The 19633-nt window shown below is 37.4% G+C and overlaps 1 protein-coding gene across 1 annotated transcript in view; it reads left to right on the forward strand.

Annotated features, from left to right (window-relative positions):
- Positions 1-19633, forward strand: part of ephb2b (eph receptor B2b) — a 207076-nt gene that overhangs the window by 99246 nt on the left and 88197 nt on the right. The window lies entirely within an intron of this gene.

Genomic DNA, 19633 nt, shown 5'->3' on the forward strand with positions numbered 1-19633 from the left:
CCTGTATAAGTTTCTGATGGTATGATGACGTTGGATAAAAATATCACTGTTTCGCGGTATCATGATATTGTGATTACTGCTCTAAAAAAGTACTTTATAAATGTTTGGGGTAAAAAGCTATAACTTCCCCCATTTTAAAACAATGTATTTCATTTTAGGAAACATTTATAATATTTTGTAAGAGCAAATATGTCAGGCTAAATAATTAAAATAAATATTTGACTTCTGTTGTCTTTATTAGTTTCAAATTTACATATACCTTAGGTACAATATAACACATTTTTTTTGCGGTTTAAAAACCTTGACTTTCCAAACCGCTGTAAACCTTGAAACCAGTTATGCTGCAAATGTCAGGATTCATACAGTTATGGAAAACCCGGAAAAGTCATGAAATTTTAACATGGCATTTTCCAGGCCCGGAAAAATGTTTGGTAAATCAGGAAAACCCACAAACGTTTTTGGAAAAGTCATGGAAAACAGATATCTGTATACTTGAATATAGGTTAGTTGTCTTTACTACTATTCTGTCCTTGGCAAATCACATACTCACATTATTAGTGTGGTTTAGGTATTATCTAAATCAATTTTACATAGATATAAATATAAGCTGAAACTAAATAGATTGTTGTTTTACGATATGCTGTAATAAATTTTAACATGTATTGATTTTTACCACACATATGTAGACATTGCATGAAACTTTGGGTCATGAAAATTTACTTGAAAAGTCTTGGGAAAATCATGGAAAAGTCATGGAATTTTAGTAGAAAAAAATGTGGATGAACCCTGAAATGTTTACAATGTTTCGAAATGACCGTAAAGTAAGATCAATTTACTAGAGGTCACATTAAAGGGATCATTTATCCAAAAATGTATATTTTATTTTAATTTACTTTCAAGAGTTCACACTTAGCTGATGATTGATAATGAAGCGTGTTTGGCATGCTGTCCTGGGAGAGAGCCCTGAGCTCAGAATATCCTCGTGGCTCCCTCCAGTTTGAAGGGCGAGAGCTTGTGAACGTGTTAGGAATAGCTGAGATATAGCTGGACGCGAGCATGGGGAGAACATGGGGAGAACATGCAAACTCCACACAGAAACGCCGACTGGCCCTGTGAGGGGTCGAACCAGTGGCGTTCTTGCTGTGCGGCAACAGTGCTAACCACTGAGCCGTCGTGCCGCCCAATCAGGAGAAGGGGAGGAGTAGGGGTGGAAGGGGGGATTCTTCAAGAAGAAAATGTCTGAGGTGGAAAACTCTGGTTATTTATAGTGAGTCAGTATTCATCTGATTAGCCTAATATGAGGAGCTGATGCAGGACCAGCCGTGATCAATCATAAGTATGTGATCCTCTCAAAGTTAGTTTAGAAATAAATCACACTTATAACTAAATATGTGGATCACTTTTATTCATTGTTTTCTTACTTTTGCCCACATATGAGCCGGTAGCCATTGACCATGCATTTTTTGAATTACATTAAATATTCTGTTTACCAAAAAAGTCACCAATATCTTCCTAAATATCAATTCCTTATTCTAAATTTACAGCAAATATTACACGATTTTTTTTTGTTCACTTTTAATAGTAGTTTTAGCTTTTAATGTAGCTAGAAACTCCATATATTGTTGTAGAAATACTAGCATGAACATCAAATGAACACAAACAAATGCATCGGCACTAGGGGACTTCTTTGTGAAGGTATATTAAGCTACATGGCATTGTCGATGAAAGACATAATTCTTGCTTGGGCAAAGCTGATTGGGTGCAGACCTTCCACCTGTTGAGAAGTCCTCATGAACTTGAGTCTGATGAAAGAGAGCGAGCAGCTTTACAGTGGTAAACATTACTCATGCGTTCCTCGGGAATGCGGTTGTGTGATCCAGATCCACAACAGTTTATTTATGGCTCCACAGCGATACAGCACTATTTCCCTTAGGATGAAATATGTGTCTTGCTGCATGAACGTTTCATTTACGGCATCCAAACTTTAGACATTATAAACGGGAAATCCCTCAAAGCTGTTGATACTAAAACGCTACAGCAGACGACACTCGAGAAGGACAAAATGTAAATAATAATGCTAGGAATAATTTGTAGCCTTACTCTGGATTTCCACAAAGCTTTAAACCTGAGTTAGTAGGAGAATGTGGAGTGATGGCACATTCAAAGACAGAAGATTAAGGCCGGGGTTTGATGTAATCTTACTGTAATTCTCAATACCATGAAGTAAAAAAGACAAAGACATCCATGTCCTGATGAAATCGAGGTTGAGGGAAGCTGTAGAGGACACTGGAGCAGTAGCATCCCTATGGATTCCTGGTCCTGGCAACTTTCCACACAGACGAGGCTTTAGCAAAGAAGTCATCATGATGCACAGACGCCACTGTGGCTCGCTTTATTTCCCATGGCGCATCTGCTTTTAATGATAGCTCTAATTGGCTAACAGCAAACGTGGGGCACTGTTATGCTTCTGGTCAGCCTGAAATCCCATGGGCTCATGAAGCAAAACAAACAATTGTCCCATCATTGTCTTTCAGCCCTCCATGTTTGAGTGAAGGGCTTTTCAGAGACCCTTTCCCCGTATAACCAAGTCAGCATAGACATTTTTGGGTTTTCTTTGTCACAAAGGTTTTTTTTTTCAAATTATTCTTTTTTGTTTCATGTTGGTGTGCATTATTTACAGCATAAATGCACATTTATATGCAGCAATTTATGTACTTTCATTGGTTAACATTAGTTGAACTAAAATGCTGTAGCATGTATTCATTTTAATGTTAATCTCAGAATTTACCAATGCATTTTAAAGTCCAGTGGTTAAACTGTAGTTAATGAGCTAATGTGAATATCTGTACTAACTAGAATTAACCAAGGTAAATAAATTCCATAAAAATATACAGTATTTTTCACTGTAAGTTCGATACTTGATGCTAATAAATGAGACCTACTGTTTACATTTACAGTATACCTGTGTATTAGGGCTTTAATTGCGATTAATTAAAATTGTATCGAAATTGCAATTTAGATATGCACAATTTCTAAATCGCCTTACAGCACAATTTTCCCACAGTATGGTAGCCTATTTGAACCAATCATAACGCAGCACGCCTAAACAGAATGCGAGAACAGGAGACTGAATAGCCTACATACACAGGGATGATACAGGGAGATCAGCACAGGAGGACTTAGTGCCAAAAAGTCAACGTCTGAGGTATGAGGTTAAGTTACTTTGGATACAGGAAGGCTGATGTATGGCAGAACCAGGTAATTTGTAAGTCAGTCATGTAGTGTGTCTAAAAGCGAGTGGAAAAAGTGTAAGAGTGTCGCCTCCTTCAGCATTTTCAACGTGCTTTGCGGTTGCTGCTTTGTCATTGTTTGGTGACCGTCAAGCATTTTCTCAGAGCATAACAACTTGACAAAGCATTGTTGCAGTTCCGATACTAGTTTTATGTATGGAGAGAATTAAAATTACTTAACCGAAAAGTGTATATTCCATACAAAGTATGAAGCTGATCGATCAGTTCTTGTTACCTGACTCGTAATGCGGCATTCGGAAGTTACATTTAAAGTTTGTCTGAAAAGAGATGTTTTCAGCTGGGTGCACCTGACATACGTGTGCATGCTGCTATTAATATGTGCACGCAATATATGCACCTTCATTAAAAATAATGGACCTTGGCGTGCAAAAGATGCAATATGTGAACGGCCGGTTTCATGACAGCGTCACAGAAAGGTCTATGATCTGTGCATGACAAGTGTGGTTTATAAGCTAATTTCGAGAGGATCACGTGCGTATGATCAACACGGCTGGCTCCTCATTAGCTCTGTAATCTGACCCATTAGATGATTACGGAAGCATTATAAATAACCAGAGTTTTTCACTCCAGTTATCTTCGTCTTGAAGCTTCCCCCCCTTTCACCCCTACTTCCTCCCCCTTTTTTCGATAGGGTGACACAGTGGCCCAGTGGCTAGCACTGTTGCCTCACAGCAAGAACACCGCTGGTCCAACCTCCTATCGGGCTGGTTGGTGTTTCTGTGCGGAGTTTACATGTTCTCCCCGTGTTCGCGTGGTTTTCCCCCGGGTCCCCCGGTTTCCTCCCATTGTCGAAAAACATAAACCATAGCCAATCGACTAAACCAAATTATCACCGAAAACAACACTAGTTTACACTTCTCACGTGGCGACAAGCAGGGGAGTCCTCGAGACCTACCTGAGCTCGAACTCCGCTCTCGCCCTTCTAACGGGAGGGAGCCCTGGGATCGAGGATATTACGAGCTCAGGGCTCTCTCCCGGGACAGCATGCCAAATACGCTTTATTGATTATGAAAACAAATCCATGAACACACACGCAACTACTACTGATTTTTGGTCAAGGAGAACATCAGAGCCTTACTTGAGTTTGAAGGGGCGCACGCTTAGACACACACACATATTTGTTTTGCCATAGGTCTGTTCAAGAGACAATTTGTGGCAGCTTTACTAGGTGATTTTTATTTTATGTCTGTTTTAGAGACATGTTACAGGTCTTTAATAAAGATCTAATTGTTTTTCTTTTGAAATATGTTTCAGATTCACACTGTGAACACAGATTTAGTCTGTCTGTAACAAAAAAAGGGATTAAAATCGAAATCGCAATATTGTTCAAGAAAATCGTGATAGGTTTCTTTTTCCCATATTGCACAGCCTACTGTATATATAAAATCTTCTACAAGTTTGCGCCACTGTTTTATTAAGTTTCATTTTCTAGCAAATTTTGATATGAAAATGAAATTTCAATGAATGCGCTGAAGGTTTGAACAATAGATGAAAGACAATGTTAGACGTGGCTTTAGTACTCAATCTGTCCCAATAAAGGATTCAGTGGGGAGCATTCATGTAATCTCATGTCCATGGATTGTAGTGCTGTTTCACTGAAGTGGCCTCTTACCGCAGCTCCCCTTCATCACTTGATCAAGCAATTTTCTGCATTATCTCATGCTGACGGACACATACATGCATTTCACAATAGCTTGGCCACAATATAATACAAACCTCTTGACTTTATTTTGGGCCTTATCCTTCACCTAGTGAGTATGTACAACACAGCCCTTTTTAGCAGCCATTTTCAGACGGCTTCAGTCCACATGTGACCCATGGCACGCTTTTATGGCTGAGCTCCTAAATGCTCTGCTCTTGCCAATCCTCCAGTCTGGGCTCTAATTGGGAAAGTAAAGAACATTAAGCAGTGAAATTAAACCCTCTTATACCGAATTGTTCACTCTAGAGCTCGACACCAGGAGCGAGAGTGTGACAAAGAGCTCAAAGTGCTCTCTGTGACAGCAGACACATGGTAAAGCCAACAAGTCGAGTCCTCATAGCCGTTGCTTGCAGCCCCGAGGCCAGAAAATAAAGATTCCTCTGCACTAGCCAGGGATTAGGATCACAAGTACCATAGGAGCTGTCTACCCACCTACCGAGACCCCAGGGAGTAGTGATACACTTTTATTTCATGTTGCCTAGCGGTAATGGAGATTTCAGCTTGTCCAGGTGTTTTTTTCCCCCCAGCTCTTCTAAAAGAGAATAGATGTAACATTTCTGAAAACTAAAGACATCCCCCACCCACACTTTGCTCCATCGAGAAGCGCTCGTCATTTTTCTCTCAGCACATTCATCACTCCCTTGAAAGTGATAACGCCAGACTGAAACGACTGGGAACGGCCTATAGCTCAAGGAGCATGATGTGTTAACTTGTTCTGCATGCATGTCTGAGCAGCCAGTCATTAGCTCACATCTCCGCTGGGATTGGTCTTTCTGGAGTCGCATGATCCTCAGAGGCTGTAATCACTATTTTGTGGCATCTCTGATCATTTGAGGGATTTCTCACGCCGGCCTTAGGTCTGTTCACCTTACGGCTTCTCACAGCTGAATATCGAAGGGTTAAGAGGTGTTCGCTGATGGAACGGTTTCTTCTGGAAGGTGGATAAGAGGTTAGGGGCTTGATCTCCTTTAAAGGCCAGAATTCGGATGCTTTGTTGAAATCATACATGGGACCACTCGCAAACACACCAGAGGTCTCTTTCATCTGTTTTGATTCATGCTCTGACTACTGAAAGGCCTAGACAGGATGCAGTATCAGTTCGTCACGGGTCGAAAGAAAAGAAACAGGGCATGTATCTTCTGAAGAGCTACAAGCCTGCACTAACCGCTGGCAAATAATGAACAAGGGGTTACAGAAAACGGGGCATGTTTGGTCACAAATACCATTCGATTCTGGGGAAGAAATCAGGATCAAATAGCAGTACAGCTGTTGCGCCGCTACGACAGCAACTGCTGATGGATGAATTCAATTGACATGCAAGGCAATATAAATTGCAATTCTTTAACCTTGAGTGACATTCGAGGTTAGCGCAGGGTTAGGAATTTGTTACACTTCAAGCCTTTTTCAAGAGATTTTGATAGATGGCTTTCATGCCGATGTGAGACTAGGGTTGCCGTCTATGTCACGCTGTGACTGTCTTTGCTCTAGGATTCCAGTTGTTCGCACTCTGTTGACCTCCAGCTATGCAAGTGTGTTGTTTCCTGATCCGTCATATGACCTCACAAAGATCACTTAGACGATCTTGTTACATTGTACTTTTTTTGTGTGTGAGGATATGATGTGCTCCACATGCGGCTCACTGTAATGTCTAAAAGTTGCATTCATTCTTTCTAGGGCTGGGCGTTTAATCGATACCAATTTTCATTCACATTTTGTCAGTAAAGCCAGTTCTATTAATCTCCCAGAAAGTGCGTTTAGATGGAGCAGAGTTTACTGTACATAAGCTACACAAAAATCTATTTTTAATTTGAGTTTAATTTAATTGGTCAATAATGACATAAAGATAATTATTCTATAATAATGAGCGCTGATTGCATGGCTCCTGAATGAACTACAGCTCTTTCTAGTAAATGCTGCATGTGAAATAACGTCACATTCTTATATGCATTATAATTACATGCACTTCACATATAGGCCAAACAGACATATGTGGACAACATTAATTTGCTCAGAATTTTGTAAAGAAAAATCTGCCTCTTTATGCGGAATGATTTTGAGAGTATAGTAACTAAAAACCTACAACATGAAATAAAATAAAAAACAATAACTTTTAAGATTTTTTTTAATCATGCAAATGCAAATTGATCCATTTGTTTGGTAATTGAATCAAGTCTCATATAATATTTCTACTAAAAGACAGAAAATATTACTTTACAAAGTATTGTAAATGCATCATATAAATATTTGCATATTAGTCAATAATATAACTGAAATTTATCTAAACTGAATAAATATATATATATATATGTACACACAAGTAAACAAGTAAATAAATAGACTCAATGATTCAATGTCTATGATAATGAAAGCCAATACATCTTTATTCAGCAACCGCTATGGGGATTTTATGCTGTGTTTCTTTGGGAATTTGGAGTTTCATTCATTTTCCTTCAGCTTAGTCTTTGATTTATCAGAGGTCACCATAGCAGAATTAACCGCTAACTATTCCAGCACATGGTTTACACAGCAGATGCCCTTCCAGCCACAACCCAGTACTGGGAAACACCCATACATGCTTATTCACACATACACTTAGGCAAATTTAGTTTTTCAATTCGCTTATACCCCATGTCTTTGGACTGTGGGGGAAACTGAAGCACCCAGAGGAAACCCACGCAGACACGGGGAGAATATGCAACATCCACACAGAAATGCCAACTGACCCAGCCAGGACTCGAACCAGTGACCTTCTTGCTGTGAGGCGATAATGCTTACTACTGAGCCACCAGCTCATTTGGAGTTTCCATGACAGCAAAAATCCAAAATCTGTAAATACATTTTTTGAGAAAGCCATAGTTATTATTGGTTACAATCTCAGAAGTGCTTTTCTGCTGCTGTAGCCCATCTGGTTCAAGGTTTGACATGCTGTGCATTCATAGATGTTCTTCTACAGACCTTTTTTGAGTTATTGTTTAATGGAAGATTCTGAATTTCTTCTCTCAATTCTCAACAAGGAAATTTGCCCACAGAACTGCTGCTTACAAGGTTTATTCCTAGTTTATTCCTATACAATTCTCTGTAAACCCTAAACAACGTTGGACATACAAATCCCAAAATCAGCAGTTTCAGGAATACTCTGTCCAACCTGTCTGGTATTAACAATCAAGCCTTGATCAAAGTTGTTTAAAGGGCACCTATGGTAAAAAATCTACTTTTCAAGCTGTTTGGACAGCTATATGTGCATGTATGGTGTATAGACTGTCATATTGGGGTGATATAAGCATGTGGGTGATATAAGCAAGTGCTTTTTTTTTCAATTTAACAACATAAAAAACGGTGGACCAATTGGAGCTGTTTTCAAATCGACCGCTACCTGACGTAGGAGAGCGGTCCCCCCGCCCACCAATATTGATTGACAGGCGCGTCATCATATCCTCAGTTTGTTAATTCACGTCCGCCATTTTCAGCGTGAGTGTCTGGTGTGCCGTATCGCGGCTTCGAGCGACTCATCCGGTGCCTCAGTCAAAGTTAATTCAGTGTGCGTGGTTATTAGTTTCTGTGTACAAGCTTGGCACTTGAAACTAGCACACAGTTGGCTGTAAAACTGTACAAAGACACAAATGATTTTGTACTCTCTGCTTGGTCTGTGTCAGAGTCGTACATGTACGACTGAATGGTGATCCTCTCTCTCCTTCATCTGCCTGTCAGACTCTGTTGCAAACGCAGAGTGGGTGAGCTCATGGCCCCGCCCCCATGTTACGTTGGCGGGAAGCCGAAACTAATTTAAATGTGAAGCAACACACCCATAAATCAGCGAACTGTGAACACGCCCCCAACATGACACTTTTTAACACATTATAATAAAAAAATCTGAATTGTGTTTTGAACTGAACCTAAACTGGCACACTCAGAAGAACCATAATATTAATATTAAATCATAAAAAAGAGGTAAACTATGTTCCCTTTAAATCACCTTTCTTCTCTATTCTACTCCATGGTCTGTACTGACCACATCTACATGCCTTAATGCATTAAATTGCTTCCATGCAATTAGCAAGCTGGTTTATTTTTTCCAGTTAAAATACGACTCTGTTATGTCTTTTTTGTGTAGTTCTCACAATGTTTGATATTTACAGTTGTGCTTAAAGCCACATGTGTTCTAGAGGAGCCTCTTTTCTTCATGCGGATGGATTTGTGGAGTAGTAATGGATTCTAAAATAAGAAACCTTTGCTGACAAAAGGTCTCCCTACGTGATATCTCCAGTCCCTTCTCTCATGGTGATTAAAGATTAAACAAGAAAGTGGGTGAAGGGCAGATGATAAGAGCATGTGTTCACCCCTTGACTGGATCATGGGTAATGGACGCCTCACAGTTGGGGTGACGTACTGTGCTAATATCAGCTGTCAGCTCTTCAGACAACGCAGGTCTTTCCTCTTGTAGAGTGCTCTCCAAAGAGCTATTTTCCTGAATGTACAATATTTTTGTTGCTTAAAGTGCAGCGTAAAAGCTTCGGGAGCAAGGGACCAAAAAAGTAAAAGGCCAGCATTTGAAAAAATAAACACACAGTGTTAGTTGACTTGCAGAGTTGAATGGAGCTCAACTGTTTTACTCAGTTGCTGCCGGAGAGCATGAATGATACTGGAAGATCAAATGTTTGCCATTTGAAGGATTCGTTCGTGTGATTGTTCGTTCTGTAGTCCAGCACATCTACAGAGCTTTGTTTGAGTGATCCACCCAAGTCTAGGCTTTTATTTTTTAACTTCAGAATTAGCAAAATTGTTTTATGCGAGGAATGTCACGATTAATATATTTATAGCCTGTTTTATTTGTTATTTTTGTTTTATTTTAGCTTAAAGCATATTTGTTTTTGTATTTTATTTTGTTTTTATTTAATTTTTGATTTGCATACATTTTAGTTGCTTATTTTTATAAACAAACAGGCAAAATATTGGTTATAACAACAATAAAATATTGTGTCTTATATACAACATGCAACCTTGTGTATATACATTTTTTCTTAAATTTATTTAAATGTGCGGCAGAACTGATGTCTATGCTATGTCTGAATTAAAGTACTCCTGAAATAGTAAATAAATAAATATATTCTAAAAAACAATATAATATAATATAATATAATATAATATAATATAATATAATATAATATAATATAATATAATATAATTAGGTCCCACTTGGCCTTAAGTACTATCTACTTGCATCAGAAATAGATACAGTGTAGTTACTGTGTTTATTAATTATTGAAAAACACTTTTGATGTTCTTTAGGTGGGATACAGGTAGGGTTAGGGAGAGGTTTGGTGGTGGGGTTGGGTTTAGGGATGGGTTAAGGTGTAAAGGATAGTCAACTGTGTAATTAAAGATGTAATTTACAGAAAATAACTATAGATGTAAATATATGCATGTATTTAATCAATCATAAATACAGTGTAACATGTATTTATACAATAAGTACATTGTAACAAATTATTAATTTCAGTGTAAGTACATATTATTTAAGGCCACTTAATATAAAGTGGGACCTATAATATAATATAATATAATATAATAGAATATAATATAATATAATATAACATAACATAACATAACATAACATAATATAATATAATATAATATAATATAATATAATATAATATAATATAATATAGAATATAATAAATAGTATATAAATTAAGTAAAAAAAAATTTAACTAGAACAATTCCAGATTTCTTGTTGCATTCCTGCCAAATCCTTCTGTTACTCAAGCTCAAGAATGTAAAATGCACCGCATATTACACAATCCAATCCCAGCTTTTCTCAGATTCTCCCCACACCTAATACTGCAAGATGGATATCTTCTCATCACCTCCCATGTTAAACTTTTGTTTAGGAATAGGAGTTCATCTGGAGGATACAGTCACACACTCACCTGCTGTTTGCTTGAAGACATATAAATCTAAATATGAAGTGAGTCTCCTTTGGACTCCATTTTAGACGGGCTAAAGTAAATATACAGCAACTAATACAGGCCTCGGTCTGATCGAATTCTTGCCAAGTTCAACATTCTGCGGACACTAAATTCATCGCGTCCAGAGCAACGATTTGTTTCTCACTTGTCTGTGGTTTTATTTGGCACACTCAGACAGCACTTGTTTAATCACACAAACTCTCTGTCGCCTTTATAGACGTCGAGCTTTGCCTCACGCTGGGTTATTTTTGCTGCGTTTTACTCTTAACAAGGCCTTTTCAAGTTCTGTACTTCAGTCGTATACTTGCAGATTTGTGCAAGTCTCTAATAGGCTAATGCTCGAGCCAAAAAAGAATAAGCTATAATGAATATGTGCGTATGGACCAAATACACTACAGAACTGTGTGGTCTGCGCTGCATGTCTCTGGAGTGCATTCTTCTGCAGCAGTGCACATAATGAATAGCCTTGTGTGCCTAGTAAACTAGCATTAAATAGGTAATCCCTCTTTTACTTCTCTTCCAGAGTCATGCTAAACAAATACACAGTGCATAAATAAATGCAGCAAATCATTAATATTTCTTGTATTTTGTTAAAGTTTGGATTTTCAGTCTCTCAGCAGGTTTTTGGGCACACACTGAATTGAATTGAATTTCTTGGCGCACTGTACAGTTGGCGATCTGAAGCATACGTGCCGGACATCATGGAGAAAGCAGATGACTCAATGATTTGCTGGCTTTTCTTCAGCGTTCAAATCTTAAAGCAGACTGAAGAAAGTCAGTTCGATGCATAGTATGTCTCTTTGCATGTGGGACGGAGGATGGTTAAACTCTGTTCTCATGAAAAGGAACATTCCAAGACTAATACGATAATACCCGGTTTCTAATGATGGAATAGAATGCGGGGTGGTAAGCGAGGCCTGGACGATCTCCAATTATGAATAGTGGCCTTGTGGATTGCGAGGTGCTTGGAGAGCTGCAGAATATGGGGCAGGAATCCTATAAGGAGGCCACATGATGGTGATGCCGGCTTGAAAACGTTCAACAGGTATTGAAGTCCACCATAATTCTGTTAATGCAATATGTACTGCCAGCTAAAAAGAAACCTGGATTGCTTCAAGGGAAAGTGCATTCATGTTTTCTAAAATAAATGTGGACTGTGGGGAGATGGTTGAACATATTTATGTTCGTTCACCAATATGGAAACATTTTGGTTGCTGTAGCTCTAGCCACAGTCCATTCATTGACTCTCTCATGTATATTGCCTCTGAAAGTAAAAACAGATATATATTTTTTGGTATGTGTATCTAAGTTTCCCTGCGTCACTGTGCATTGTTCAGAAGTAACATTTTTTATTTTTGTTGGTAAATAATATGATGTACATGTCAGTAACCTGAAAAATGCGTATAAACATGTCTTTTAGGTTGTCGTCTTAGTTTGTTTCATACTAATATTTGCAACCCAGGCTCATTCTGAAAACGTAGTCCCGTGGACATTTCTGGAGACCACGAAATATGTTCCAGGAGGTACGTATGGCTGCATTTAGTTTTTTTAAGTGAATGCTATGGGGCAGTGTGACGCCGTTCTTTTTGCCGCTCACCGGCTGACTGCTTACCTCCGTGTGGAGAGCTTTCCCGACGCAACCAGTTTGTCCAGTTAGCTCGTCGTGTATGTCGACAGACTTGAGACGCAAAGAGAGGTTGTCCATGACGATGGCGACCGGGTTTGAGTCCGGGAAAGAGCGATTCCAGAAATCAGGTAAGACAAAAACAGTATCCAAAAAATAAAATGAGCGAGTGAATAAACAGGTTTGAGAATGCGGTGAGAATCTGAAAACGTGGTAAAAATCAGACGAGGGCTTTTCTTTTTCTGGACGGCTTTTGTAAACCGTTGGTTGGGTTTAGGGAAGTAAGTGGGTTGACGGGTCAATCTGTAAAATTAGTTGGGTTCAGTGAAGGAGGAGGAGGAGGGGGGGCAGTCGATTGACCGGTTGCCCAGTCAATCATTCAGTCAGTCAGACGGTTTACACGAGAACAGTTCGGGCACGAACAGCGCTCGTGAGAGACATTCGAGATATGAAAAACCGCACACAGCGGCCTCTTGCGGATTCGTGAAAACAAAAACTGCAGCCATATGTAACTCCAGGTACGTATTTCGCAGTCTCCAGAAACGTCCACGGGACTACGTTTTCAGAATGAGCCTGTGTTGAATATTTGAAAGCACCGCATAAATTGAAGTTTTGTCTCTTAGATTCATATTTGACGTTAGCTTAGGTTGAGATAAAATCACCAATATCATAGTAAAAAGTATCATGGCTTTGTGTTTTCCATGACGTTTGTTAAAAGCAATAACCTAAAGACGTTTAGTACAGACATATATATATATATATATATATATATATATATATATATATATATATATATATATATATATATATATATACATATATACATATATATACATATATACATATATATATATATATATATATATATATATATATATATATATATATATATATATATATATAATTATATATAATTATATATAATTTTAAGTAGTACAGTAAATAATAGAGAAAGCAGCAGCAGATAGTTCACCTCAGATCTTGAAAATAAAATAAACCGTTTGAAATTGAACTTTACAACTGTGACTCAGTATGTATATCAGTGTATATCATGTATATCACATATCAGTGACCAGTATGTACATTTAATAATGTTAAAGAGGTTTAATATGTATTAATTTCATTGGAGTGCAGTAAGTGGACTATTCTGTGCTTCTGAATGCCTGTATTTACATTTCTGTCATGTTTCGTCTGATGCAAACAGTCAAATTGTATGTCACTGCAAATCTACTGGCACTGGGTGGGATGAATGATCAAAACAAAGACAGATATTCTGGCACGTAACAGACATTTTCAAAGTTGAATATCTAACTCGGCTGAATATTAAAGCTGAGCATTGTTTTTCAGATAAACGAATCTTCTCTTTGCATGTTTTTTAAATATCTGAAAACATATTATGGTATATTTAAAAACTTACATACAGTACTTTTAAGAGTTTCTTTTTTCTGTTGAACATGAAGAAAAAAACGGTAGCCATTGACATTCTTAGTTTTATTTTTTTCCGTACTATAAATGTAAATGGTCCACTGGTTTCCAACATTATTCAAAATGTCTTCTTTTGTGTTTAACATATGAAAGACATTCAATAGGTTTTGGAACAAAAGGAAGATGAGCAAATGATTGGGTGAACTATCTCTTTAAAATGATATAATATTTATATATTACTCCTTTAATATATTTAATAAAAGAATAATATAACAAAAATGTAAATAAATATTTTTGCCAATGGTACTGTTAGTGTTAATAAGTAAAACCATAGTAATCAGCTGTTTTTCCCAACAGAGTTGTAGAGACTGATCACACAGTGAGCAGTGTAGCTTTTATGATGTGATGAGAAAAGCAAAGTCTGTTTGTGCAGTCGGTCCTTTTATATCATCATATATTTTGGCTATATTTACAGTCTGTTTTGGTGCCAGACAAATGACAATGCTCACATGTATTTAGCTGAACAGCACAGTTTGTTTTAATTAAATCAAACCTGCCAAGTGTGAACACACTTTCAATTCCCTTCACTCCACAACAAACCCTTTAACAGTATTTAGAAAAGGAATATATAGGTGGAAACATTCATAGATGATGATATCTTCCTGTTTAAGTATAGAATGTGCTACACTGTTAGTCAGATCTTACACAGCAGGAAGTGATCTATTCAGTGGTACACATGGGCATACCCTCTTTGCAAAGTCTGATTTAGTCCAGTGTTGTCGACTCAGGGCTACTGGCACTGTAGTGGTATGTGTATGTGGGGAGGTTTAGGCAGGGCGAGGAGGCGCCTGTACGTGCTAGTTGTCAAAGCGGCTCGCTTTTCTCAAGCCAGTGCCAGCAGACTGTGTGGTGGCACCACAGTGGCTCACCAAACTGGCAGCATGCTTCAGACAAGCAGGCCGGCTTTAGAATGGGAGGACCGGCAGGAATGGATTAGAGTCTGTTATTAATGACTCTCTTTGTCTCTTTGGCATTTTGCAAGCTAAGTATGAAAATAAGGCTGCCGTAAAGGCTTTTTGGTGAAACCAAAGAGAAAGCAGAAAAAGGGAAAAAACGCATAGCTATGGTCGAGACTATACCCAACAATGATAAATATGCCTGTAAGACCACATAGCCCTTTCATAGTCTTGAGAAGTAGGTCTTGCTGCACGCTAACAATTTTACAGACTGCCATTGACAATAATGTCCCGATAGTCTGCCAATCTACTATATACACAGTAGTTTCTATTTAAAAATTTATGTAAAAGTGGTTCCAAACCTGATTGACTATTTTTATTATTTTTCTGCATTAAAAATGAAAAGGGATTCTTTAGATTTACTACATTTTTTAAGGTAAGTGGTTGCAAACAATTTATATGGGCTGAATTTAAACAAACAAATTAAATTTAGTAATATTCATTTATTTGAATATATGAATTATATATTATTATATAATTATTATATGAATTATTTGCTCTTAATTTGGTTATATTCAGCCCATATAGATCTTTTGCAAGCAGTTACTTTAAAAAATACCTAAACAATTTTTGTAAACTCAATAAGTCGTTTTTTCAAAAAAGAAGTAGGGGAAAAACAATACTATGGAAAACAATCATTATAAAAATCAAGCTTTCTACAAAATATTGTATAAAAAGAGCCTTATAAAGATTTATAACCACTTGAGGGTGAGTAAATAGTGAGTTTTCTGGGTGCCTTTAAACATTAGACATTTTATTTAGTCTTTCATAAAAATTTACTCTCTCTCTCTCTCTCTCTCTCTCTCTCTCTCTCTCTCTCTCTCTCTCTCTCTCTCTCTCTCTCTCTATATATATATATATATATATATATATATATATATATATATATATATATAAATATATAAATAAATAATCAACTGCTCGTTAATGGAATTTTCTAATCAGCCAACAACTCAGTGCATTTAGGCATGTAGACATGGTCAAGATGATCTGCTGCAGTTCAAACCGAGCATCAGAATGGGGAAGAAAGGTGATTTAAGTGACTTTAAACGTGGCATGGTTGTTGGTGCCAGATGGGCTGGTCTGAGTATTTCAGAACCTGCCGATGTTGCTTTATGACCACAGTGTACCCGTCTTCATAAACCGCGAATCATCTCGACTGGTTTGTTGAACATGACAATAAGTTCACTGTACTCAAATGGCCTCTACCGTCACCAGATCTCAAATTATCCCAATGGTTCTCTGTTAAATTGAGATCTGGTGACGGTGGAACGGGAGATTTGTATCATGGAAGTGCAGCCAACAAACCTGCAGCAACTGTGTGATGCTATGATGTCAATATGGACAAAAATCTCTGAGGACTTTTCCAGTACCTTGTTGAATCTATGCCATGACCGATTAAGTCAGTTTTGAAGGCAAAAGTGGGTTCAAACTGGTACTAGTAAGGTGTACCTAATAAAGTGGCCGGTGGGTGTATATTTAAATGTTCTATTTCTATTCATCCCTATACTGGGACGGCTCTGTATAGCGAGGGCGAACTGCGCTTTGTTTTGCTGTCCGGTCTAATGGTGCCGTGTGATGAATGGCTTTGCTGGGTCCAGTACAGCACATTAGCATTATTGACCAGGTCCTGGTGATCAAAGAGCCATGCTGTGTGCCCTCCATTCAGGTCTTGTTTAAACTGGCTGGTGTGTTGTAGTCTTTTTTTACAACTTTGAATGAGTGTATATAGTACTTTTGAATATGTTTTTCTTCTGTCAATCCACAACAGCTATCAATAACAAAGTGATTAGTAAACGAAAGTAAGCATAATAAATCATTGACTGGACTCGAACGACGTGGGACGTGGTTGCCTTCGACACAGTGAGTGGAATTTGGCACAATCAAAAGCGACGAGAGATTTTTACGCTCTCAGTGGAAAGAAGTCTCGAGGAGACATTTGGAAGTCATATGCATCTAAAATAAGTGCCAACTGACTCTGTGGCTCGTAAGGGCCCGATGATGTCACTCCCTCCCCATACTGCTATGGCAGCTCCTCCTCATGACCCTTTTACCATAAATAGAATGTCACGTATTGATTTGGGGACAGGGTTCCTTCATGACATGTTTTCACACATTGACCTATTTTGCCAACAGATCAGATTGGCTCGATCGCAGAGCCCACCAGAACGCTTTGGTGTCTGACATGGGAGCGGATTTGCGTCCATACACTCTTTCCATGTAGTAATGCTTGATTGTGCACAACTGATCCTACTAATGAATACGCCCTGGTCCCATGACAACACAGTTCCCAGGTCCCTCCTTCTTATATGTTGTGGTAAGACCTCCAAGTTCAAATTCTGAATGGTCTCTACTCACCGCAGTGTATCAGATGACATCTAAGCAGCTAAAGAGATTCTTTTGCTTGAATGTGTGCTCTAAATGCGTGTAAAGGTAAAGAATGTTCATCACATGCTTAGAAACATTTGTAGGGATGTTTAAATGTATTGAAGGAGCTCTGAATACACGTTTTTAGACAATGGATGCAAAATGGAGAGGCGTAGACCATAAAGCAATGGTTTACAGTGTAATGAAATACTGCTATCTTTCATTCATCATCAAGTCATGCACTGTAGAAGAGATTTTGATGAAGTGTTTATTATTTATTCCATTCAATTCAATTCATCTTTAGTTCTATAGCGCTTTTTCAATGTAGATTGTGTCAAGCAGCTTAACATAGAAGTTCTAGTAAAATGAAACTGCATAAGTCCAGTTTTCAGGGTTGAAGTTCAGTTTGGTTTAATTTCCCTGCTGAAAGTCCAAACACTGAAGCGCAAATCCATCTATGCGCAGCTCCACAAGTCTCATTTATTTATAAAATGAATACACTGAGATCAAGTTTATTGTGGACCTAATTTTATTTATTTCTATAGACTAAAACAGTCCGGAATGCACAGAAGAAAATGTGTTTTGATACATTATTTAACAGGATCAGGAGATTTGTAACTACTACAAATGTTTGAATAGTTAGTGTAATCGTGCAATGTCCTATCCACAAAAGGAGATGCAGTTTGAGTCAGAGTAAAAAAGGTATTGATTACTGTTCAACATGTTCCTTATTTGTTTATGTATAGTTTTATTTTGAATAGAAACAAATCATTTTTTAAAAAAAGATGTTACTGATGCGAACTAGTCGTATGCCTATTATAACATACTACGCTTTATCAGAAAGAAAATCTGTTTAATGTATGTAAGAATATGAAGTCTGAATAATGAATAAGTATGAATAATGAATGTTATACGTGGAATATAACAAGTGGATCAGGGTCAAAAATGTATGCAAATTGTATCTGAACAAAATCCCACCAGTTGAAATCAGTTCTAAGACTTGGAGAATTTGAACTGAACCGTAAGAAATCTAAAGCTTGTGATTCAGAATCAATTGACCATTCAAAAGCAAATGAACTGATGATAAACCAAGTAAGTTTGTTTGCATTTGCCCTGTAGAGCAAAAAGAAAATCCCTCTGACAATCTAATAATGTATTTTATTTAAAAAAAAAAAAAAAAAAAAAAAAAAAATATATATATATATATATATATATATATATATATATATATATATATATATATATATATATATATATATGTGTGTGTATATATACATACATACATACATACATACATGTTCCGTTTTGCCTAATTTCAAGTGAATTCAATTTATGAGCAATTCTAGACGTTTTCAATTCACTTGTGTTCACATACAGGCTAACATTTCACATGTTTTGATTTCTCACTCTCCATATCTGACACTGCATGGCATTCCCTCCACTCACACTCTCCATCAACTCAGCAAAGATCTGGCCAGAAACAGCAGAGACTGCTGAGGCTGCACAGCATGAGTCATTTGCATAAGGTAAACACTGACCCACTGACTAGTTAAAATGAGTAGCTGTGCATGCATGTCTGAGGTCTTTCAACAAGACCTCAAAAGTGCATTGTTTTGTTTTAGATGCTTTAGCCAGAGAAAATAAGAGAAATGAAACAAGTCATCGAGATTGCATCAAGTACAAGCCTAGACAATTCTGTTTGGCCTTTAAGGTTTGTTATTTTGACACTGCACATTGAGCTGTTGGCACAGTGACTGTCCCTGTTGTAGGCAACATTTGACTTTGTCTGTCAGTGAAGCTTCTGAGGGAACAGGAGAGGAGAAGAATCCAAAACATTATTTGGGCAGAGTATTGAGGCATTAAAAAAATCTATTCGAGTTCACATGTTTTGTCTGAATTTTAATCTATTCAAAGCTTTTTGAATTTGCCAAGATTTCATTTCTATTCAAAAGCTCTTGATTTGATACAAATTTCAATTATGATTCTATTCAATTTTTAAGTGTATTTTTCAATTATGTATATATCTTTCTACATTTTTTAGAATTATTCATACTAGGGCTGTGCGATTTGGGGAAAATATCTAATTGTGAAAATATCTAACAGATATTGCGATTTTGATTTGATTTGCGATTTAATTTTGTAGTCATGCTCCAGCTCAATATTCTGTATTGTAGCTTCTCACTGCTAAAATGCAGTGAGTGTTAGTGAAAAAAGGAACTGAA

Source organism: Danio aesculapii, chromosome 11 (assembly GCF_903798145.1).
Source record: "Danio aesculapii chromosome 11, fDanAes4.1, whole genome shotgun sequence".
In the NCBI taxonomy this organism is placed as follows: Eukaryota; Metazoa; Chordata; class Actinopteri; order Cypriniformes; family Danionidae; genus Danio; species Danio aesculapii.